Source organism: Protopterus annectens, chromosome 7.part0 (assembly GCF_019279795.1).
Source record: "Protopterus annectens isolate FY-2018-M chromosome 7.part0, PAN1.0, whole genome shotgun sequence".
Taxonomy (NCBI): domain Eukaryota; kingdom Metazoa; phylum Chordata; order Ceratodontiformes; family Protopteridae; genus Protopterus; species Protopterus annectens.
Genome location: NC_056739.1, coordinates 1999695279 through 1999720465, shown reverse-complemented (window position 1 = coordinate 1999720465; position 25187 = coordinate 1999695279). Strand labels below are relative to the sequence as shown.

The 25187-nt window shown below is 42.2% G+C and overlaps 1 protein-coding gene across 3 annotated transcripts in view; it reads left to right on the top strand.

The window, feature by feature from the left end:
* Positions 1–25187, top strand: part of LOC122807296 (collagen alpha-1(VII) chain-like) — a gene marked incomplete at its 5' end in the record, with an annotated part of 1562855 nt that overhangs the window by 276299 nt on the left and 1261369 nt on the right.

Here is a 25187-nt window from a genome sequence, read left to right as displayed (position 1 = left end):
ACAAACATGCTACACCTAATACAGCACCTACAGCACTCAATGCACATAAAAACACAAGCACCAGTACCTCACCAAATAAGCCTCTAAGGCAAAGCACGTCTAAACCAATGTTTTTAGTCATGGGTGACTCTATTGTGAGACACACAGATGTTCCACTCACCAGGCTGGACAAGGAGAAGGTTACGGTCAGCTGTCTATCAGGTGCCAGGATTGTTCAAGATCGTACATGCACTCAAGTCTCTCAACAAGTACCATTATGACTCCATAATAGTTCATATTGGTGTGAATGACTTGCGATATATCTCACTGGACTATATGAACAGAGACATAACTGAACTGTATGAATGTGTTTCCCAGGCATGTATGTCCCTAACCTTGAGCAGCATTGTACCCTCACCTAGGATGATACTACAATATAAACAAAAAATGATTGACTTCAACAATTGGCTTGATTTCTGGTGTCATTCTAAGGGGATCCATTTCCTGTCAGTCTGAGATGACAGGGCTGATGGACCATGCTGCTTTGCCAAAGATGGTCTTCACCTGTCACCTCTAGGCTTTTGGTTACTGGCTAAGGCACTTGCCTCTCCCAGAGTGCCTTTTTTAGGCACAGTTTTAAACAAAATTTCCAACATGAAAATATCACTCACAAATAAATTAAAGATTATGCTGCTAAACACTGGGAGTTTTAAATCAGAAACTGAACTCTCTGGAAACACTCCTCTCCCTGGAGAATTTTGGCATCTGCACAGTCACAGAAACTTGGTTCAGGATCTCTGAGAGTACCACAGCCTTGCAAGGCTACAATGCCTTCCACACTTTCAGACCACAAAATGAATTTGTGAGAACCAAAGGAGGAGGAGTATCTATCTTCATCCAAGATAAATACACCTTTAGACTGGTTAGACAGGAAAACTCCATGGAGTTACTTCAAATACAACAAACCGTGGGTAAGACTCCCCCCTTCAAGTCATCGTTAGCCATAGGCTGCTTTCAATGAACCAAGATACCCATGCTGTTTATTTGGACATATTTGAGTCAGTCAAATTATAACCAAACAATCTAGTTATGGGAGATTTTAACTAACCCTACATTGACTAGGAAACTTGTATGAGTGCCAATATGCTCAGACAAAGGTTCCTGGACTTTGTTAACACTAATGCCTTGGAACAAATGGTATGCAACCCCACAAGGGGCTCAAATATTCTCGACCTGGTCCTCACCAATATGGGTGACCGTTGCACCACTCCAAGTATAGAAACCTCACTGGTTAAATCTGATCACAAATCAGTCACAATAGAGGTAGCTGTAACACCTGAACCTCTCTTAGGTGAATTCAAGCTAAAATATTTCACCAAAGCTAATTATACCTTCCTAAGGGATGGTATAAATAATCTCCAAGCTCCTGTTTCCACAGATGGCATTGACAAATATACTAATGTATATACAGATGCCCTTTACAAACACTTACACAAATGTATTGACACAGCTGTACCTGATATGATCAAATCAAGATCCTCAAGAAAAAAACAAGCCTCCCTGGTGGACATCTAGCAGTAATAAGTTATATAACAAGAGGAAGAAGTTGCTGTCTAAGAATAAAAAAGACAGGTCCCAGCATTGGAAGAACACCCTCCTCTGTTTGACCAAGCAAATAAGACAGCTTCTAAAATCCTCTAAGGGCAACTTCTGTAAAAAATTAGCAACTATAGCTAAGGATAACCATAAGGCATTCTTCATCTGTATCTGTGACCTAAAAGGTAGGACCCAGATGTGTGCTGAACTAGCTGTGGATGGCATCAGATGCACTTGTTTTGTCTTTCAGCTTTTCCCTGTAAGGGGTCACCACAGTGGAACTCCGGTCCGCTAATGATTGGCAATAGATTTTTATGAAACGCTGAGGTGCCAGCTCGATGCCCAACTTTCAACGAAGGCACGCCCATTTACGCACGCACGTCTTTTGAACGGTACCCAACCGCGGGGAGGACATGCAGACTCCACAGAGAAGGCACTCCCTAGCCAAGCCAAGAATCGAACGGGAGAACCTCTTGCTATGAGGTACCAACACTACAGCCATACCACCGCGGCATCTATGGCATCAGATGCACTGATCCTGCAAAAATAGCTAAACTATTAGCTGACAGGTTTGATGAAAATGTCCCCTCCAAACATTCCACAAACCATTGCATCTACATCTTCCCCCACCTTGCATCTTCAAAGAGCAAGTCAATACTTTCTCCAAGACAAAAAACACAGCCTCTATGGGACTGGATGGCATCCCAGGTTACATTTTAAATGGTCTAAAACATGAATTAGCAACTCCATTAGGGGCTGTTTTCAACAACAGCCTGTACTGGGTTTGTTCCTGCTGAATGGAAAACAGTAACCATCATCCCCCTTCATAAAGTGGGAACAGCAACAGACACTGGGAACTACAGAGCCATAAGCTTAACCAGCGTTATCTGTAAAGTCATGGAACGAATCATCATGGACCTTATAAATAAGGATATAGGTAATCTCCAGCCCTTGATCTGACACAGTTTGCTTTTTTCAAATGCAGGTCATGTCTGTTAAAACTGGTGGACTTCTTCACAAACATCACCAGAACCATAGAAGAAGTGAAATCTGTGCATACAGCATACCTTGACTTAGCCAAGACCTTCGACACAATCCCACATTCGGGCATCATTGATGAACTCTCCCTGTTGAATATCAACCCTTATGTTGTCAGGTGGGTTGCTAACTGGCTCACTGACCAATCACACTCATTCAAAGTTGGGGACTTTACCTCATCCAGCAGACCTGTCACCAGTGGGGTTCCACGTGGGTCAGTGCTGGGCCCCCTATTATTTGGAAGATACTTCTCAGAAGTTCAGGCCAAAACAGAGGGGCTGTGGCTGACTACATTTGCTGATGACTGCAAATTGGGTGTGATCAATGAATCCCCAAATGCTGTCAATATACTTCAAAAAGGACTTACACAAACCAATGATTGATACCAAAGCCATGGACTCAAACTCAATGAAAAAAAAGCATTATTATCCCCTTCAGTAGAAACAATATTCCTGCAGACTATCAATATAAACAATAATATCCTAAATAACTTGGTAGTGAGAAACCTGGGAACAAAAGTTGACTGCAGCCTAAACTTTGATCAACATGTGTCTACTGTGGTAATGAAGGCAGTCTATGTCACACACCTCATTAGCAAAGACATTGCCTCAAGAGTGAAAGAGGTTATAACACCCCTGTACTTGACTCTCATCAGGCCAATAATTGAGTGCAGTGCTCCCTTTGGTATGTACCTTACCAGGCACCTGCAGCAACTTGAGAGACCTTAGAAATTTCTAACCAAGAAACGTCAGGGTCTCCAGCACATTATACATTGATAGACTGAAATCACTGTCATTGTAATCAGTACAATACACACTACTTAGAGGAGACTTGTACTTGGCCTACAGAGCAATCTCATGTCCAAACCTAATCCGCAAGTCAAATGGGATGAGGGTCACCTGCTTCAGGGACCTTAACCTGGTCTTCAACATAAATAGGACCCACTGGAGAGACAGATATGTCTCTCAGAGATTGCCACTCATCTGGAATAGGCTACCAGTTTGTATCAAACAAAGTCTGTCTATGCCCTGTTTAAGTGTGGCCTGGATGACTGGATGGGAAATTGTAAATTCCTGCCGGGGATTTCACCTATGACCCCTCTGGATATGAGCAGTCATTGCTAACTAAGATCTCGAGTTTAGGCAAGATCTTTTATATTGGGTTTCTCTTGTATTAGATTGGGTACACATGGCTAGGCTTATAAAAACCTTTGGGTCAATAGCCCTGTAACTACCTATGAACCTATAAGAGTAATAGGGATACTAAAGTAAACAGATGCTCCTGTTTTTTTTTTGTTCTTTCTTCTTTCTTTCTCCCTGTTCAGTTTTAAGAAATGTAGGTAGTGCAATGTAAAAGAATAAGAAGAAAAGTCTAGTCAAAATAGCATAATACAAGAACAACTGATGTACTTTTTCTTATTCTTGCATAGGAGAATGACTGTATTAAGTCCCTTCATTTGATCTAGTAACATATTTTATTGGGAAACAAATACATAGAAAAATAACACTTCTTCTTCTTTCGGCTTTTCCCAGTCAGGGGTCACCAGAGCAGATCACCTGTCTGCTCATGATTGACAGTGGCATTTTACAGTGTTGAGTTGCCAGCCTGGCACCCAACCTTCCACAAAAGGCACACACACACATACTCATGCCTAGGACCAATTTAAAGTGCCCAATCCACCTACAGCATGTCTTTGGGATGTGGGAGGAAATGGGAGACCCGGAGGAAACCCACGCGTCCACAGGGGGGACATGCAGACTCCACAGAGAAGGCACCCCAGCCGAGGATCGAACCAGAGAACCTCTTACTATGAGACAGCAATGCTAACTGCTGCACCACCGCGGCTGCCCAAATAAAAAATAAAAAGTTTTCCTCTAGCAATTAAATGATTGCTTGTAGAGGCAGCCATTTATCTGCTTCTCATATGTCCATGGAGACAATCTGATAAACAGCAATAAAAAACAGAATACTTCTTTCTTTCAATGGCTAAGAGATAATGTTTTCTGAAAGCAGTCAAGTGTTTCCCATTTTGGGAGAGGAATAAAAATAAGACAAAACAGACAGCACTTAGTAGAAGCATAAGCTGTACAATGCATCTTAGCATGGATAACCTTGCTTATAGGTTAATCCAGGTTTTTAGAGTGTGGCAGTCAAGTCAGGGACAATTGTTCCTATTTGGAGGGTTAAACTTTAATATTTGAAGATGTACATTATTTTGTGTGTTAGCATTAAGCTAATAGGTTTTATGGGTGTTCTGGGGGTGTGTTTGTTTTTTTTTTTTCTTTGAGGGCTTTCATTATAACAAAATGTTTTGTAAGACGAGACATAGGTTCAAATGGATATGAAAAGAAACAACTTTATAAAAGATCAACCTGCCAAACATTAGTGTATGTATGTAACACAAAAACTGGAGCTAGTTATTTAAAAAAAAGCTGCTACAGATAACAGATGGGAATAATAACATCTTAACATAATGACAGCACTTTCAATATTGTCTTTAAATGTAAATGGTTTCACAAATACATACAAAAAATAAAGAGAAGGGAAAAATATTGAAAATGTAGAGTACAATTAGCTATGCTAAATGAGACATATTTGAGAACACCTGAGCATGTGAATTTGATAAAGAAAGGTTTTCACTGTGGTTATTTAGTGGAATATCTGGGGCAAAGGAAAAGGGGAGGACTTATATTAATTGCAAGTTAAGCTCCAGTTGTGATAGAAGAGGATATAAAAAATAATAATGTTAGATTTGTAGTACTAAGGGGCTACTGGCAAGGGAGAAGGGTTACATTGGCATATATTTATATTCTACCTAAAACTTGTATAATGGAGCTTAAGAAAATTCTGGGAGAAGCAATCATTCAGCAGGGAATATTACTTATAGGTAGGGATTGGAATTTGATTTGAAGCAGTTATCATGCATCTGTGGGCCCAGAAGAGAAAATATAACCAAAGAGGGTAGATTTTTGAAGAAGTTTATGAAAATATTTGGCATGGGAGATGTGAACTTAGTAGCAGGAGTCCACAGTGAATTTACATATTATTCCCCAAGATAAGATATAAAAACCGGGCTAGTCTAGACAGAACTTAATATTTCATAGGAAAATGTGCTTTTAATTGAAAGTTTTGATACACATCCAGTACCTATTTTGATCACACACCAGTAATAACTAAAATAAAAATACAGGGTAGTGAAATAAAAATCAGACACTGGTGCTTCCCCACCTGTCTGTTGAAAAGAGAGGAATTTAAGGAATGGGTAGGGAAATTATTCAGTGGTTATTAGAGACGGTGGAAATTTCTTCTGAAAATATAGCTAGGGAGTGGGATAAAATTAAAACTGAGTTTAAAAATAGAGTGGAAATAAAAGAGAGACATGCTTAAGAAGTAACAAGAAATCTGATGTTGTCAATCTTCATCTATTCTTGACTCTTGGTAGTCAGTTCCAATCCTCGGAACCAGCTTGGCTGTTACACAGCTCATTCCAGCCAAAAATCTGTCAACCTAATATTCTACCCACAATGGCCCTCTCTATATTACCTTAGATCTCATTTTCCGCTCTTGTAGCAAGATGTGTCAGCCAACTCTCCTCTCACAGCTAAGTAAATATCAAAAAATGTATTAGTCTGTCTACTTTCCTTTCTCCTTTTTCAATAAAACTCTAGTTTTTTTCTCATCTCTACCCACCTTTTTTTAGAATGAGTAAGTTTTCTCCATTCCCATTGGTATACTCCCCCCTACCATCACTGGTAGTTCCTTTTCTTTCTCTCTTCCTCTCTACCATTAGGTAATTCTTTTCTACCATTGTTGGTAGAATTTTTCTGTCTGTCTTTTGTGTGCATATGAGTGTGACTGTTTTTGTGCCTATTGACCTTCTTCCCTTTTTTAGTCATCAACATTACACACAAGTCCAAAGGCATGACTGGGTTTAAGCAATGCCAGGACTGCAGGTGAAAAATGCCTAACTCTGACAGGTACTTGCGTCTATTGTTTAGGTGCTCCACACATGGACTTGGAGTGCTCCACCTTCCAGGCCTTCAGTACTAAGGCCTTGGTAGAATGTCACAATAAGCTTATTCTTAAAGGGCTTCTTAAGACCCCCTTTGAAGAAGCTTTATCCAAGGCAGATAAGTCTCCAAAGGCCCATAGTTCCAAAACTAGTCACTTGGTACTGACTTCTCCATCTGTACCGATATCAAAAAAACACAAGACCTCTTTCATTCATTCCTTCTCGGTATCAAGAGTTAAGGTTCCAAAACTCTCAGAATGGACTTCTTCAACTGCAGCACCAGCCACTTCAGTGTCTTCAGCACTGGCATTAGCACTGGCTTCTTTAGTTTCCCGGTTGGTGCCAGCATCTCCTACTGCACCACAGCAGGTCTTACCCTCCCCTTCGTGATGAAAAGTGATTCGCTGTATACACCCAGGACAAAGTATTCCTCTTCCATTGATCCCTTCTATGGTAATTTTCTTAGTCCATTTATAGAAAGGCAAGAATCCCCTTCTAGATTATCTGTTCACTCCTCCAGGAGTCCCACTGAAGTAGATGTAGTGAGATTGGTGGATCATCTCCTAGTGGCCTGGGTTCATTCTGCCTTTCCCACCTGGAGCAGGGATGTTTTCTCCCAGAACTCCACCAATTCTTCTTCCTCTGACCTCCTCGGAGGCCGAAGAGCTCCCCACTCTGACCACTCAGGCTACAATTGCTCCAGCACTGACATCCACTTTGTCTTAAGTTCTGGACTCAGCTCTGACTTCTTTGGTTCCTTCAAAACAATGGATTCCTGAGATCGTGGCTCCACCATCGGGCCCAGGGGCTTTGAGTTGGCTCCTATGTTTTATTTGGAGTTGTCCTTACTGTTGGGACTCTGCTGGCTGGGGTCCTTCCTCAGCTGCTGCTTTGGAGGTGGGTCTCTTAGGGTGAGGTGGGACCCCAGTTCCAAGTTTGCCTTTCTTGGTTTTGGGCTCCCATCCCTCTTTGGGGGGGTGGCCTGCCTTCCAAGCTATGGAGAGAGCATTGATCAACACAGGCTGTCAGGTGGCTCCTGCTATGCCAGAGTTTCATTCCCTGGCCCTTTCTTACCCAGAACTTCCACCAACTTCCAATCCCAGACAGCAAGCTGCAAGGCTGCAAGAGATACCAGCAAAGGATCACCCTTCTCCTGAGTCCTCCTCAGACATCCCCACTGAAGAGCCTCTTCGGAAGAAAGCATGTAAGAGGAAACACCTGGACTCTCCTGAAAAGTCCGTCACTGAGGACACTGATTTCAATGATGGGTAGGGTTCCCCTGGTCACCTCCAGAAGACGTCTCCTTTGGAGACATTCTTGAGATCCTTAAACAGAGGGTTAACTGAAAGTCCAAAGACCCTACTCCCAAGAAGTCTCTGTACTTGCAAGCCTTTGGTGATTGCCCATCTACTTCCTGGGTGACCCCCTCCTGCTGACGATCTCATTAAGCTGATTGATCAGTGGGCTTGGAATGCTCCTGACTCTATACAGCTGATTTCCAGAAACCAGATAAGATATTTTCTGCTCCTGAAGACCACCAACACTGGGCAAAAGGGTTTGCAGTAGATGCCATGGTAGTACAGACAGCCACCAAAAAGGAAGTAGCGGAGTAACCATCTATATCTACATTTATCTTGGAGCCGATGGCATTCTCTGTCTCCTCAGAGCCGAGGAAGTTTTCGGAGCTGGAGAGGTCTGCCTTTGAGATGATGAGGAGTGTGCTGTCCACCATCAGCTCCACCCAGGTGTACCGACACTCTTCCCCATCAGGCACCGACTTCCGTCTCAGCACCTACTCCCTCTCTGAACAGCAGAGACCAACAGCCACAGGATCCCCTGGCTGGTGGCCCCCACTCTTCCGAGACCTGCCCGGAATACCCTTCTGAGGAGCTCCCTCAGAAGAGGACATGCAAGAGGAAACATGTAGACTCCCAGGATGAGTCTCTTACCTCCGACACTGACCTCGAGGAGTCAGAAGGGTCCCCCAAGTTGTCTTCTGATGATGTCTCCTTTGTGGACGTCTTAGAGAACCTTAAGCAGAGGTGCGACTGGCCCACTGTTACCCCTTCTGATGAGGAGTCGGTGCACCTGAAGGCTTTCAGGTCACATCCTTCAGCCTCTTGGGTGTCTCCACCCTTTGACGAACTTTTAGAGCTTGTTAGTTGAAAGGTGTGGGAGACTCCTGATGCCATGAAGCCAGTCCCCAGGAGAACTAATACATTTTTGTCAGCCTCCAAGGAGAAAGACGCCAACTGGAAGACTATGGGCTTGCACAGGGGCCGGGTCAGAGCCGAGGATTGGCTCCGAACCCATATGTAAGAATGAAGGGCGAGATGGACTACAAACATGGAATGTTATGATGAGTACATAGCGTCTTTTTTGCAGAGGGCTTTGATGCCCACCCCAGTACTATGCACCCCACACTCTCAGTACTGCTTTTCTGAGAATCACAGTTATAGTCCATAGAATGTTAGTGGGCATCTATGCATGACATACAATATATGGTTTTCACACTGCATTTTCTGCAGTGGACAACATCCATGGCTGAAATTCCTCTGTTTGGAGGTTTAAGCTTTGATGCTGCATATGTTTATGGAACATACCATGTAGATGCAACCACAAACACCACTAAATGAGTCCGTCTGTGTGCATATGGGGGGGGGGGGGCACTACACACATAAATAGAACTCTGCACCATGCTGAGGAGATGGCATACTGCTAATGCAGAAGTGTGCACGGCACTTCAGAAATTAGCTGGAATGCATTTGCCTCATTAATGTCTTCATGTCAGTGCACATATGCACAACATTACAGATTCTTAGGTATTTACTTGGCATGCTGTCAAAGGGACCATTGATCAAAGTAACAATTAAAATAGTGTTTTAATGGTGTCATTCAGGGGTATGGTATGATTACCCATTTAAATGGCAGGATTAGATTTAGATATAGCTAATGTGTTACTTTGCTTGATATTCAGAAGCTAAGGTAAGGTATGCGTTCAGTTAGATATGTCTGTTATGCCAGCTGGTCCTTCTCATGTGACAGTGAATACTGAGGCCTTTCTGAGCATTCATGGTACAACCAGTTTTGAGGAAGTGAAATGGATCTTGTAGGACAGGGCCTTTCATGGTAAAGAAGGTAAAGAAAATGTCACCAAGCAGGAACGTGTGAAATGGAAAAGGAGAACATCTTCAGTCTGTGTGGGCAGCTTCAGCAGCTTAATCCTGTGGTTTTCTTAGTTTAGAATATGTTGGGGTTTTCAAGTTGGGAGAGGTATTTGGATAGTTGTTTGTGAAAGGGAACATTGCATTCAATGACAGGCCTAATAAGAGATGAAGAGTGAGGAATTATGACTTCTTTGACTCTAGGTGATTTTCCTTTGGAAATTAATTCATAGGCATTTTAAAGCAATTCAGTCTCCCAACTGTCTCTACCTTACCAACAGACTGTACCCTATTTCTCAAAGAAGGCTAGGCTAGTTAGTCGCACGGTAAATTGGAGGCACCCAGGCAATCATCCAGATTCTGTTTGAAGGATGTTAATGTACCCCACTGCTTAACCTGCAGGGCAGCTTAGTCCATAGGTTCATAGGTTCATAGGTTCATACTAGGCTATCTGCCCACGGGCATTTATAAGCCTAGCCCAGAGTTTTGTGGCTTTCGCCACCCCTTAGTTTGAAGGAAACTATGCCCATTATTTTGCTGTGCCTCTGTCAAGCAGTGACACTGAGGTAATCCCTGGGGTATATCTGCGATCTCCCATCCATTGGTCAAGATTTCTCTTGAACAAGGCCAGCGAGGTGCTCTGCCTCACATGTATCGGGATTTTGTTCCACAGCATAGGGAGTCTCTGGGTGATGAATCTGTCCCTCCAGCACGTCCTATTAATAACCGTGTCAAGGTTTAAGTCTCCCGCCCTTGTAGTTCTGAGGGATCTAGATTTTTTGAGGTGAAGCATGTTCATCAAATCTGGGTTTGACATGGCCTTGTATGTCAGGCACAGGTCACCTCTGAGCAAGCGGTAAGCAACTGAATAGAGCTGGAGTTCTTTCAGTCGGGCAGCATAAGACATATTTTTGAGACCCTTTATCCTTTTGGTGAGGAACTTTTGGGGCCTTTCCAGCTGCTGCAGGTGTCGGGTCAGATACATTCCGAATGGGGCATTGTACTCAATCATTGGTCTGAGGAGTGACGAGTACAGGGGGGTGATGACCTCCCTTGATCTAGATGTGAATCTAGAAGGTCTTCCTAACTACTTTAACAACGTGAGTGTCAAACGAAAGGTTACTGTCAACCTGGGTCCCCAGATCCCTGATAACTTCTTCTGTGCTCAGTGGATTGCCACCTATATGGTAGCTAGGGGTAACCTTGTTTTTCCAGAAGGGTATGACTATGCATTTCTTGGCATTTAACTTTAGGCCATGGCTCTGGTACCAGTTATCTGTTTCTGTGAGACCCTTCTGAAGGATATGTGTGTCAGACATGTTCTCGACTATGGCGCCCAGTTTGCAGTCATCTGCAAACTTTGTCAGCCATAACCCTCCTGTGTTTGCTTGTACTTCAGAAAAGTAGATGCCGAACAAGAGTGGGCCCAGGACTGAGCCCTGTGGGACACCACTTGTGACAGGCTTTGAGTCTGACATGGCGCCAGCAACTCTGACCCTGTGGGTTCTGTCACTTAGCCAGTTTGCAACCCATCTTGTGATGTATGGGTTTACATTTAAGTTGATGAGTTTTTCAATGATACCTGAGTGGGATATTGTGTCGAAAGCCTTTGCCAGGTCGAGGTAGGCTGTATGGACTGCCTTTCCCTCATCAATGGCCTTGGTGACTGTTTCGAAAAAGTCAACCAAGTTTAAAAGGCATGATCTGACTTTGACAAAGCCAAACTGGGTTGGATCCAAAGTCTGCAAGTTCCCTATGTCTTTATTTATGAGTTCCATTATGATCCTCTCCATGGCTTTGCAGATCAGGCTTGTCAAGCTGATGGGACGGTAATTTCCAGGGTCGGTGGAGGCACCGCCTTTGTGAAGTGGGACCACAGTTGCCGTGCGCCACTCCTTGGGTACGTATCCTGAGGTGAGGCTAAGATTAAACAGCTGTCCTAACTGCGGGTTTAATTCCTCATTGAGTTCGTGGAGCACACAGCCGGGGACACCATCCGGTCCCATGGATGCTGTGTTTTTCGCCTTGGAGAGAGCAGTTCTCACCTGGGCGTTAGAGATGTTTGGGGGGCTACAAACCTCTGGTATAGATATCTCTCCTTTTGGGGGGGGTGCATAATGAAGGTGCTGCATAATGAAGCTTTCTCTTCATTGTGTTCTGTTTATCAGCTGATGAGCATTATCCCTGGTTATGGTGTTTACTAAGCTATTGAACTTGCTAAGCTAAAAGAAATCAAGGGCAACAAGATCTAACAAACATGGTGGATGAGGCAAAAGTTGCACCTCGAGTCTGTAAGATACTACGGGTTTTAACCTTTCTTGGTAACTCATTGTCCTTAAGCCTGAAATCTTCTAAGGTAGGAACCTCTTGGACTCTCTATTTAATTAATATGTCAAATTAGGTACATACTGAAGGGGGCACTGTACTGTTGAATTGGTCTAATTGGTGCTGAATATAAGGGAACAAAAACATCTTAAGATCTGGATGAAATATCTTTGGGTATTATCTGTGCTAAACACAATGATTTTTCTAACTGCAGTTGCCGCATAATGATCAAATGAGAGGGAGCTGTCAACCCAGGTCCCTGACTAAATTTTCATTGAGTAGTGAAGTATTGTCTGTACTATATACTGAGGGTAGAGGTTGTTTGCTAAATAACAAACTTCATTTTCAGTACACCAGGTAGTAACTATTTTATGTTTTTTCTGAAGGGTACAAGAGTCAGCAGGGGTTTTAACAAACCCACCTTGTTTGCAGTCATTTAGAAGCTTGTTAATTAGATGTCCTGATTTTTAGTTTGGAGCTCAGAAAAGTAAATGCAGAACAGAAAGTGTCCCAGTATAGAGCCTTGGGGGAGACTACTAACTAGCCTCACAGTTTCAGATGAGAAAAACAGCCACACATTTTTTTTTATTTTTTTGTCTTTTATTCAGTTTTGCTATCAGTCAACATAAGGATGCACATTTTAAAGCATTTGGTTTACTTACAATGTGTGTATAGTGTATGACGTCAAGTACACTGGCTAGGTCAAGATGACCACTGTCAACACCCTGTGTAACCTTCTAAAAATATGAATTAGATTTAATTGGCAGGATCTCCTTTAGATGAAACTGAACTTTTGAGGGCCTAGCCTAATGAAATTTTAGATATCATAGTTGATGAATTCAGTTAAGATATGCCCCATAGCCCTGTAGATTCAAGCTGATAAGGTGGATAGGTCTGTAAAAAAAAAAAAAAAAAAAAATATGTTGCTTCTAACTTTTATCTTGTACTGTATCAGTTGTACTACTATTATGTATGTATTTTGCATTCTGTGTATTACTATTATGTATTTTACTGTCTGTATTTACTTTGATTTTCTGTACTATTATGTATGTATTTTGCATTCTGTATATTATTACTATGTATTTTTACTGTCTGTATTTACTTTGATTTTCTGTACTATTCTGGAGCTTTTCTCCCCAGGACTTCATTGAAAATGGGCTCTTCATGGCCCAGTGGACTATCCTGGCAAACAAACTGCAAATAATCAAACTGCAAATAAATAAATAAATAAACATCTTCTGTCCTTCCTCCTAACCAAGAGTCTAGGGTGATGGACAGATTTGGAAAGTGGTTTATGCATGATCGACCTTTGGCTTAAGGTCCTTGAACTTTATGGCACATTTCACTAGACCCCAGAGGGATCTGATGAAGGAACTATCAGACACCCTAGCAGGAGCTGTATCTGATGAGGTCCATGAAAAAGTAGCCTGCCAGTTAGTTAACCTGGAGTCTGTTTCAATTTGTCCATGAAGTTCTTTGCACATGCAGCCAAAGGGGTGATCAGGTCAGCTGGTTCAGACATTGCAAATAGACGGCATGCGTGTATGCCCCTGTATGAGTCTGCAGAGTCATTCATTTCTTCCTTCTTCAGTGCTACCTTATTTGGCCCCAAAGTCAAAGAAACTCTAGCCAGGTACAAGAAAGATGGAAAGACCATGTCTGCAGTGAGCATACATTTTTCTACTCACCAGTGATCCTACTCTAGGAATCAGAGGAGTGGAGAGATGTGGTTCAGGAAGTCCCAAGGTCCTTTCCAGGACGCACATGGTGGAGGTTCCCCTCGGGGCAGAGGGGGGAGCTCTAATAGACGATGCCAACCATGAGGTAGAGGTGGCCTTCAGAATCAAGGTTCTAGAGATTCTTTCTCTGGTCAGTCCTACCAGTGCTCTTGACAGGGGACCCGATTGCTTGCCTCTGGAAGCAGTCGGGTGACAATTTTCTCTGCAATCAGGAGCCTGGTGATAAATAACCACAGATGCTTGAGTGCAGAGAATTGTTACCAGATGTTTCTCTATCCACTTAATTCTTTATCCAAGATTTATAACAAGACTGTCCAATGTTCCACCCAGTACGAGGGACCAAGCAGACTTAGAAATTCAAAAGCTGCTAGACAAGAGCCATCCAGGAAGTCCCACCAGACGAGATAGGATCCAGATTTTACTCAAGATTCTTTTTAGTGACAAAAAAGACAAGGGACTGGAGACCATTATTAGATCTCAGCCTACTAAACCACTTTGTTCAACAAGCCAAATTCCAGATGGTAACTGTTAAGTCTATTCTTCCCTTTTTAGAAGAGAATGATTGCATGTGCTCTATAGACGTTCAAGATGTGTACTACCACATAAAGATGGACAAATGCTCTAGACGGTTTCTCCGCTTTCAGCTGGGAGCCAGTCATTTTCAATTCAGAGTGCTGCCCTTTGGCCTCACCACAGCCCCCATGGTGTTCACAAAATGTATGGCAGCAGTACCAACTCACTTGAGACTGCATGAATTCCGGGTGTTTCCATAGCTAGATGACTGGCTCATCACCACTTCCACCAGACATCTACTGCTTCAAGCAACAGAATTCATTTTGCACTTGTTTGTGCAGCTGGGCATCAAAGTCAGTCAATCAAAATCTCAGCTAAACCCCACTCAAAATCTAGAATTCTGAAGAGCTCATCTGAATACCATGTCTTGTATAGCTTCTTTTCCTCAATACAGGTTACAGAAAGTAAATTCTCAACTACATGCTATTCTCTGCAGAAACAAAGTCCTGGCACTACTAGTCCTTCACGCATTTGGTTCTATTACAGTGCCCATCACTCTGGTCCTGCTAGCGAAATTCCACATGTGACTACTGCAATGACTTCTAGCATCACAATGATCCACTCTAACCCATCCAGTGAACTACCCCATTCTTATCACTAGTCACTGCAAAAAAGAGCTGTGCTGCTGGATGGACTCAGAAGAGATCCTTTTAGGCCTCCCCTTTGTCCCTCCTCAACCTAAGGCCATAGTGACCACAGATGCCTCCCAGATGGGGTAGGGGGGTCATTATCTGGGAAGAACAGTCCAAGGCAGCTTTGCAAGCCATTCAAACTGCCCTCCCTCTAGGAAACATTACAATTCAATCAGACAACATGTCCATGGTCTGATACATCACCAAAAACAGGGAACCAAGTCTTATCCCCTCTATCAAGAAGCCCTCAGAGTGTGGCAATGGGCAATCTCCTCCAACCACTTTCTGATAGCAATGCACATCCCAGGGAGCTCCAACATGATTGCAGATAAACTGAGCAGGTGCATTCTACAGCCTCATGAGTGGTCTCTCAATCCCAGCATACCGAGGAAAACTTTCCATCCCTGGGGCCAGCCTTGCTGTGACCTATTTGCTTCACCCCAAAACAACAACTGCAGAAGTAACTGTGCCCTAATCCCCCCCTCAAGGTGAGACACTCTTCTCCTCAGCTGTCCCCCTGGTCTCCTCTTTGCCTTCCCCCCCTTCCCTCTAATTCCACTCTTTCTAAAGAAAGCAATGAGGTTGAGAAGCAAAGTGATCCTCATTGCACCCTATTGGCTTGACGGATTTGTTTTCCCTTCCTATGGTCTCACCTAGTTCACCGTCCATGGGTTCTGGACCTAGTTCTAGACATGCTGTCTCACTCTCAGGGACTGGTGCATCCCAACCTTCAATATCTCAAGCTCACATCTTGGTTCCTCCACTTCCATTAGTTGCCAGACATAAAGATTTACCTTCCTCAGTGCAGAAAATTCTACTGGCTTGCCATAGGCCATCCACCAGGAAACTCTACCATAGTAAGTGGAAGAGATTTTCTACTTAAGCATACGAAAATAATCTTAACCCTTTCTCCACACCTGTAGAAAGGGTTCTGGAATTTCTAGCCATTCTTTTTAATCAAGGAACTTCAGCCTCCACGAGTAAGGTCCAATTAGCTGCCATTTCTAACTAATGGTTTTGAGGAGGTTCCACTGATTTCTCATACATTATGTGAAGTATTCCTAAAAGGAGGCTTGGGTTTAAAACCTCTGTTTAAAGACCCTGTACCCCCGTGTGATATTACCATTGTTCATTAGTCCCTGGTCCATCCCAACTTTGAGCTTGCAGCTACATGCAATTTAAAGTTTCTTTCATGGAAAACACCTTATCTCATAGCTATTACCTCTGTGAGACAAGTCTCTGAGATTCAGGCATTATGCTCAATACCCTCTTATTTAGTTTTCCATAAGGATAGAGTTTCATTCAGAACCAATTCATCCTTTCTTCCAAAGGTATTCTCAAAATTTACCATTAATCAAACCAGTGACTTGCCTGTTTTCTTTCCTAACTTTACCGACAAAGGTGAATATTGTTTACACTTGCTGGATGTTCACAGGCAGTTACATTTCTGTCTCAGTAGAACTAAAGAATTTAGAAAATCAGACCAGTTGTTTGTATCTTTTTCTGGCTCAACTTTAGGGAAATCAGTCTCCAAAGTTACCCTGTCAAAATGGCTAAAAGACTGCATTACTTTCATATATATTGAAAGAAGTCTCAACTTACCTATGCCTGTGAGAGTGCATTCCATGAGATCAATGACCACTTCAGCGGCTTTTCATTCTAAGGCTTCCATGAATGAGATATGCAAAGCAGCAACATGGATGAATCTGCATATCTTTATTACTCATTATAAATTGGATCTGGGCTCCAGGGGAAGAGCTTCCTTTGATTCTATGGGTCTCAGGAATATCATTCCATAGGACCACCCAGGATCTAAAGTAGCTGGGGACTCTGTCCTAAGAGTCAAGAACAGATGAATATTGACAACATCAGATAAAGAAGTTATGTCCTTACCATAACATTCCATCTGTGTTATCGATCTTCATCTCTTCTTGGCATCCCACCCTCATTCCCCCTCCTGTAAATTTCTGGAGGATCGAACACTTGGCCTGGGTACCTTTTAGTTTTCACCTCACATAGCTACTTCAAGCTGGGTTATGATTCTGTCTTTCCTTTAGCTGCAATCTCGATCTGAGGTAATATAGAGAGGGGCATTGTGGGTAGAGTATTAGCTAGAGAGATTTTTGGCTGGTGTGAGCTGTATAACAGCCGAATCGGTTCCGAGGATTGGAACCGACTAACCAAGAGTCAAGAATAGATGAAGTTCGACAACACAGATGGAATGTTATGGTAAGAACATAATTTCTTTTTATTTAGAGTGACTGACAAAGGTTAAAGTATTACAGAATAGGGGAAATCTTACAGAAGAAGAAAATGAGCAATTGCAAAAAGCTAAACAGAAAATAAGCGATTACCGAAATAATTTGCATGAGTTTAGAAAGACTTCTGTTAAGCAGCAGTGTTTTGTTAATAACTCCAGAACACAAAAACATTTAGCATAACATGTCAAACAACAGAAAGTAGAAAGGGTTGTTGCCAGCACTACCAGGCTACAACTCATACCATAAATTTTGGCCACAGAACCCAAATCAAAATACGAAAAGCAGGTGTGTATCCATATTCATCAAGGATACCCACACCTCCAGGTTAGTGGCACAGCACGATGCTTCAGAGATAATCCACGTGCAATTGACAATGGGCAAAGCTGCAATTCAAATTGTAGCTTGCTACAGATCACCCACCATGTCCCAGGACCCCCATTCTACATTTCTGGAAACACTGGGAGACATAAAGGTCCTACCAAACACCCTAATATTGGGTGATTTCAATTACCCAAACATTAACTGGGAGAACTACTCGAGTACTAACTTCCTTGCCCAACTTTTCCTAGAATTTATAAACTCATATGCCCTGTTTCACCTGGTCAACACTCCCACCAGAGGTGACAACATATTGGACCTGGTCATCACCAACATGGGTGACTGGTGTTCCACACCAGAGGTCAACCCCTCATTGATTAGATCTGACCATAAACAAATCACTTTGGATATCCATATTCCTCCCCTACCCCTGGACAAGAAAACCACCGTGAAAAACTTTTCAAAAGCAAACCTCACATTACTTAAGACCAATGTGGATAGTTTCAAAGCCCCTATGCTGAAGGATAACACTGTCCAAGCTGCAAAATCCTTTACTAATGCATTCTACGGGCAGCTACAAGAATGCATGGATCATGCCATCCCAAGCAAAACCAAGACTCACTCCTCCAAGAAAAGGAAACCAGTCTGATGGACTCCTGCCATAAACAAGCTATACAATAGAAGGAGGAAACTTGTCCAGAAAAGAGTAAAATCCCAAGAAGGGAAGACATCCTTGATCAGTATCAGCAAGAAACTATGATCCTTCATAAAATCATCCAAGGCAAGCTTTGAAAGGAAAATTGCGAAGGACTCCAAAGATAACCAAAAGGCATTCTTTAGCTATGTCAAGAATCTAAGTGGCAATGCTCAGATCTGCTCGGAGTTAGTGCAGAATGGCACAAAATACACTGAACCGACTGATATCACCAACATCCTGGCAGACAGGTTCAGTGCAAACCTCACCCCCCTCTCACCCCCAAAAGGGCCCATAACCATACCAGAAGAATGTAGAGTCCCTGCAATCACAGACACTCTCCAAAGCCAAAAACACAGCATCATTGGGACCAGACAGTGTCCCAGGCTGCGTCCTACAAGAGCTCAAAGACAAACTAACCCCTCACCTAAACACACTGTTCAAACTCAGCCTCTCCACAGGCTACATACCCATAGAGTGGCGCACAGCAACAGTTATTCCACTCCACAAAGGTGGAGCCACAACAGACCCGGGAACTATCGCCCTATAAGCCTAACTAGCTTGGTCTGCAAGGCTGTGGAGCGCATCATCATGGAACTCATTAACAGAGACATTGGGAACCTCCAAACACTGGACCCTACCCAGTTTGGCTTTGTTAAGGGCAGATCATGCCTTCTAAACCTGGTGACCATCTTTGAGACAGTTACCAAGGCTATAGACGAGGGAAAGGTTGTACACACAGCCTACCTAGACCTTGCTAAGGCCTTCAACACCATTCCCCATTCTGGTATTGTAGACAAGCTCACCAGCCTGAACATAAACCCCTACATCACAAGATGGGTTGCCAACTGGCTCATGGACAGAACCCACATGGTGAGAGTTGTGAGAGCTAGGTCCGACTCTAAACCGGTTACAAGTGGCACTCCCCAGGGCTCAGTTCTAGGACCCCTTCTGTTCAGCGTATACTTCTCAGAGGTACAGGCAAGCACAGGAGGACTATGACTGACCAAGTTCACAGATGACTGCAAACTAGGGGCTATAATTGACTCTCTGGCTGACACAGACATCCTCCAAAAGTGTCTCACTGAGATGGATACCTGGTGTCAAAATCATGGCCTCAGGCTAAATGCCAAAAAGTGCATAGTCATCCCCTTTGGAAAAAACAAAGTACCCACAAACTACCACATAAGTGGTAGTCCCCTAAATACGGAAGACGTAATAAGGGATCTGGGGCCCCAAGTAGATAGTAATCTCACCTTTGATAATCACATTGCCAAAGTGGTTAGAAAATCCTTCTACATGGCCCACCTAATCACAAAATTGTTCGCATCCAGATCAAAAGTGGTCATTGTGCCCCTCTACTCATCACTCATCAGACCCATCATAGAGTACAACGCCTCATTTGGGATGTACCTTACAAGACACCTGCAACAGCTGGAAAGACCACAGAAGTACCTCACCAAGAGGATCACTGGCCTCAAACAGATTCCCTATGCAGCTCGACTGAAGAAAGTCCAGTTGTACTCGGTTGCATACCACCTACTCAGAGGTGATCTCTGCCTGACATACAAGACTATGTCCAACCCAGAATTGATGGACATGCTCCACTTAAAGAAAACCTTATCCCCTCGAGCCACACGCTCTAGGGATCTAAACCTCACCACAACAATAAATAGGATGTGCTGGAGGGATAGATTCCTGTCCCAGAGATTTCCCATGCTTTGGAATAAGATCCCAGTCTACATTAGGCAGAACTCCTCACTAACACTCTTCAAAAGAAATCTTGACGAGTGGATGGGAAACAGAAAGTTTACCTCGGGGATCACTTCAGTGGCTGTGCTGGACAGAGGCACAGGGAACTAATCTAAGGGGGCGGCGAAAGCCAACACATTCTGGCTAGGCTTAGGAATACCTTCAGGCAGATAGCGTAGTACCAACCTGTGAATCTATGAACCATGCTTAAGGAGCCTATAATAAGGAGAATAACAAGAGATCCTGTAGTGGTACTAGAAATATTTGGGAAATTGTATAAAAATCTTTATAAAGCAGAGAAATGTAGAAATCAAGAAATGGTACAAATGGGAATGTTTAAGGAAGAATTAAATATGTCAAGGTTACAGGTAGATGAGGCTCAATTACTAATAGTAGGATAGGAGGAGGTTAGATAAAAATGGTGATGTATAACCACTCTGTAGGAAAGTCCCCAGAAATAGATGGCGTTCCTGTGGAAGTTTGGAAGCTAGGAGGAAGAAAACTGATAAAGGTCTGGAAGGTTTTGTTTAACAGTATTTTAAGTAGAGGAGAAGAAGCACCACATCCTGGAAGAAAGCAGTGGTGGCTGTAATATCTAAAAAGGATAAAGACCCATCAGATCCAGTTTCATATAGACCAATATCAATTCTAAACCATGATTATAAAGTGTTTATGTCTATAATTAAAATAATGGCAAAGGTGATGCCAAAACTGGTAGATATGGATAAGTGTGACTTTGTGGAGGGGAGGCAAACATTTGATAACATTAACAACGATGAGAGGGAAGCAGAACGTAAGAAAATACCACTACTGTCAGTGGGTATTGGTGCAGAGAAAGCATTCAACAGAGTAGGCTAAAATTTTATGAGCAGGGCAATAGAGGAATTTGCTTTCCCTGGAGGCACAGTGGTGCAGTGGTTAATATTGTCACCTCACAGCAAGAGGTTCTCCGGTTCAATTCTTGGCTGAGATGCCTTCTGTTTGTAGTCTGCATGTCCTCCCTGCATTTGCATGGGTTTCCTCCAGGTTCTTCGGTTTCCTCCCACATTCCAAAGACATGAATCTGGACTGTTTCTCCATGGGTCTCTGCTGAAAATAGGCCCTGTCCTAGTCAGACATTCATGGTCAACAAATGTTAAATAAATAAATAATAAAATAAAAATTATTAAGGCTGATTATGGGAATATCTGATGGATCGAATATGAAAATTAAATTGGGTGTGTTTATCTCTGATAATTTATTTTGAACAAAGGATCTAGGCATCTTCTTTCTCCTTTGGTATTTGTATTATAAGCAGAACTATTAGCAAAGAAATAAGGGAATACAAAATTCAAGGAAATAATTGGTATGGTAGTCAAAAAAAGCTGGCTTTATTTGAAGATGGTATGATTTTATACCTGATAAAACTGGCAAAAGACATCTCATCTTGTGGAACATTTTGACAGTTTCAAGTCTTTTAGGGACACAAAATTGATGAAGCTAAAACAAAGGTAATAGCTGTAAACTATGTACCCATACACAAATTCATTCAATAATATCCATATTTATGGGGACATGATAAAATGAAGTACTTAATAGTATGGATTAAAAAGGAGTCTATTGTGGCAGCTAAAGATATGTGGGAAGAGACTAAACAAAGTATAATTTAAAAAGTGACAAATTGGAATCTCTGTTTTACAGATATAGATAGCATGATGCAAGCAGTTAAATGTTTTATTGTCTTTAATTTTATACACAGGTCAGGCATATTTTTATCAACAAGAGGAGAAGTGAATAGCAATAATTAATAAAGAGCTGAAAGATATTATCTGGAAGGGGAAGACAGTAAGAGTCAGGTAAGATAAGCTGATTCTTCCAATAGAACAAGGTGGTTTGGGATTACCTGATTTGAAGGGGTATTTAAGAGCTACGTCATTAAGGCCCCTATACATAGCACAAGCAGACAGCTGTTAATTCAAACTGGAAATGGATAATGACGCAACAGGTGGAAGCTCATGAAACAAGGAGAGACTGGAAATTTGGATGTAGATCCTTAAGGAGAATCACAGTAGCCATGCATAATATTATATTCGTAAAGTAACAGAAAATATTCTATATCTAAGCCAGCACAGGACTGGAGAATGGAAATTCTAGCCATAGGGATGACTGCAGTTAGAGATACAGACAATAGGAAAGAGGGGACTGGAATTTTTTGGAGAAAACTGGCAAAGGAACCAAGATATTGGGAGCAACTAATTAGAGAAAGAAAGGTAACAGAATGGGAAAAGCCAGGAATTTATTTGCATTGCAGGCTATAGTTGCCTTCCCTATCAAGGACTGGTATCAGAGTATAGGCAAAGAGAAAGAAATAGGGGGATCCTGAGTGAAAGACCAGCACTGGCGGAGTTTTTAGTAGAATGTAGAATAGAAGCTGCTTTTAAAAAAGAAATAATTAGTACAGTATGCAAACTATTACAGGTCAGCTATAAGAATCAACTTTGCTTTCCCTGGAGGCACAGTGGTGCAGTGAGGAGGTTAGAAAGGACTGGGAAGGGAGTTTGGTTAAGCAATTCACAAAGAAAGAATGAGAGGAATATATGTATGTCGGCCAAATATACAACAAAGTCTAGAAGATTTTGGTTATTTGCTTGGAAGTGTTTATGTAGCTATTTTTATACTCCACGTAGACTCCAAAGGATTTTTCCTCAAAGATAGCAGATGTTGGAGGTGTGAAAGAGGTAATTGGGAACATATTTTTCTTGGAGTGTAATAAGTTGGCAGATTTTAAAAATTGCTGCAGACTACCCTTATCAGAAATACTGGGTGAGCAAACTGGTATAACTACGGAAATGATTTCTTGAGCTATGATACAGAGTCAGAATTGCCTAGGCATAGTAAGGTCTTGCTGTGTCTAATTATGATGGCTGCCAAAAAAGCAATTACTAGAAAATGGATATCGAAGTCTAAATCAACTGTACTAGAAGTGTATAGTAACAGAGATAAAACAACTGGAAATGGGATCTTTAGCCGAAAGAAGAAGAAAAGTGTAGGAACAAATTACATAGAAAAGAGTAGGAACTGTGGGAACAATACATGCAGAATAACATTTTGGAGGAGTAATGAGGTTTAAAAGAAGGCAGGATCTTAATGAGTTATGTAATGACTGACTGACAATGACTGGATAGATTATAAATGATGTATAATATTTGCAACTAAAAATATGTCAATATGATTTGTTTTCATTTACATAAATGTACGATTGCCTATGTTAAAAGATGTTTCTTGTTTAAAAAAAAAGGAAAAGAATTTCTTGTGTCTGTCATACTTTGTATAACCTGTCATCCTTTTTGAGGGCAGGGGACCTACTGTTAGGCATACTTCAAGTTGTAAAGAAAACATCCCCCAAGGCAGACAGCACAGGAGGAACATCTGCAGGTTTTGGAAATTCCAGATGTAACAATTCCTAATACTTCTGCTGGAACATGAGGGTTTCAGTTTGTTCCCACTGAAATAAATCTATCATTTTGATAATAGTATCAGAAAAAGGTAACTCATGTAGAGGGAAAGATGAAGAAACACTTTTCTCAGAATCAGACTCTTCAGCTTCAGGATAATTAATTGAAGGTATACCGTTACACTCTTCCCTCCCCTCCCTGCTTATCTGACAGGAAGTCAGTGTCAAACCAAGAAGGAAATGCTCTTTCCTGTTTGTATGTAGTGAGGAACCACGACTTAATCTATTAAAAGCAGAGAGCAAGCCCTTAGCAAATCCCCCCATCCATAGTTAAAGATAAAAGGAGAAAAGGCATTTTTGAGTTTAAGCTTTTGAAATTCCAGGAGATTCCCTGGAAATGGACAGGACTCATGACAGGAGCACTAGCCTGGGAAACAGGCACCTTACCCAGGCCAAACAGTAAACCTTCACCCACTTACCACCCCGCCCCCTCATCCATGAGTCAAACAATAGTGGTTCTCTCTTGTCTGGTAAGGTAACCCTACAACTGCAGATGACATGCTAATGTCCCTGTCCTTAGTGGCTTCCCAAGCAGCTGCACCAGATGGACCAGAACCAAAAGATGAGCAGTTTGAGGAATCAGTACTGGCCTCAGCAGAGTTACCCATCAGTAGCTAAGGTAGTGATGGAGACTACCAACACCCCAAAGTCTCCATACCAATTTCCTTCTTGCAGACAGTGGAAACAAGAAAGTATACTTGTGTAAGTAAACTTATCATAACAGTAGATGTTAAAATGATCACTGCTGTAGTATCCTAAGTTATATGGCTTATATCCTACATATGATATAACAGCTGGACAGCTTCCAAAGCTTCAGGGTGCCTTCCATGTGCCAAAATCATTAGTTAGCTTGAGCTGACTGAAAAGACCAATTTGGGTGCCAAGTTTATGCCAGTTGAGAAAGGGAGGCTAAGTCCTGAGAGGACATTGATAGGAAAAGAAAATACATATTGTCACCCTGGTATAAAAATACACTCTAAACCACAAAGGGGCTATTGGGAGGGAATAGCTACTGTAGTAGTGATAATATGAATATCTACTGCTACGGTAAGTTTACTTACACAACTTTGCTACATTCTTCATATTGATCACCATTGCAGTAGCCTAAGATATTTGGGGTAGATTATAATAAATTAGAACAACTGGGAGGTGGAAGGGAAAGGGTCCAGGAGCCCCTGGAGAATGGTGAATTTGCAAAGCCTGTCCTAGACCTTGCTGCTTCTACGATACTTCTAGAATCCAACCCTTTCCAAAAACTATATATTAAGCCCTAACCCAGAGTCTAATAATTTTGTTCTATGGGAATAACAAAAGGTAACAGAGAGAGAAAGAGAGAGTGTGTGTGTGTGTGTGTGTGTGTGTGTGTGTGTGTGTGTGTGTATTTGTATTTGTGTGTGTGTGTGTGTGTGTGTGTGTGTCTGTGTGTGTGTGTGTGTGTGTGTGTGTGTGTGTGTGTGTGTGTGTGTGTGTGTGTGTGTGTGTGTGTGTGTGTGTGTGTGTGTGTGTGTGTGTGTATGTGTGTGTGTGTTTGTGTCTGTGTGTGTGTGTGTGTGTGTGTGTGTGTGTGTGTGTGTGTGTGTGTGTGTGTGTGTGTGTGTGTGTGTGTGTGTG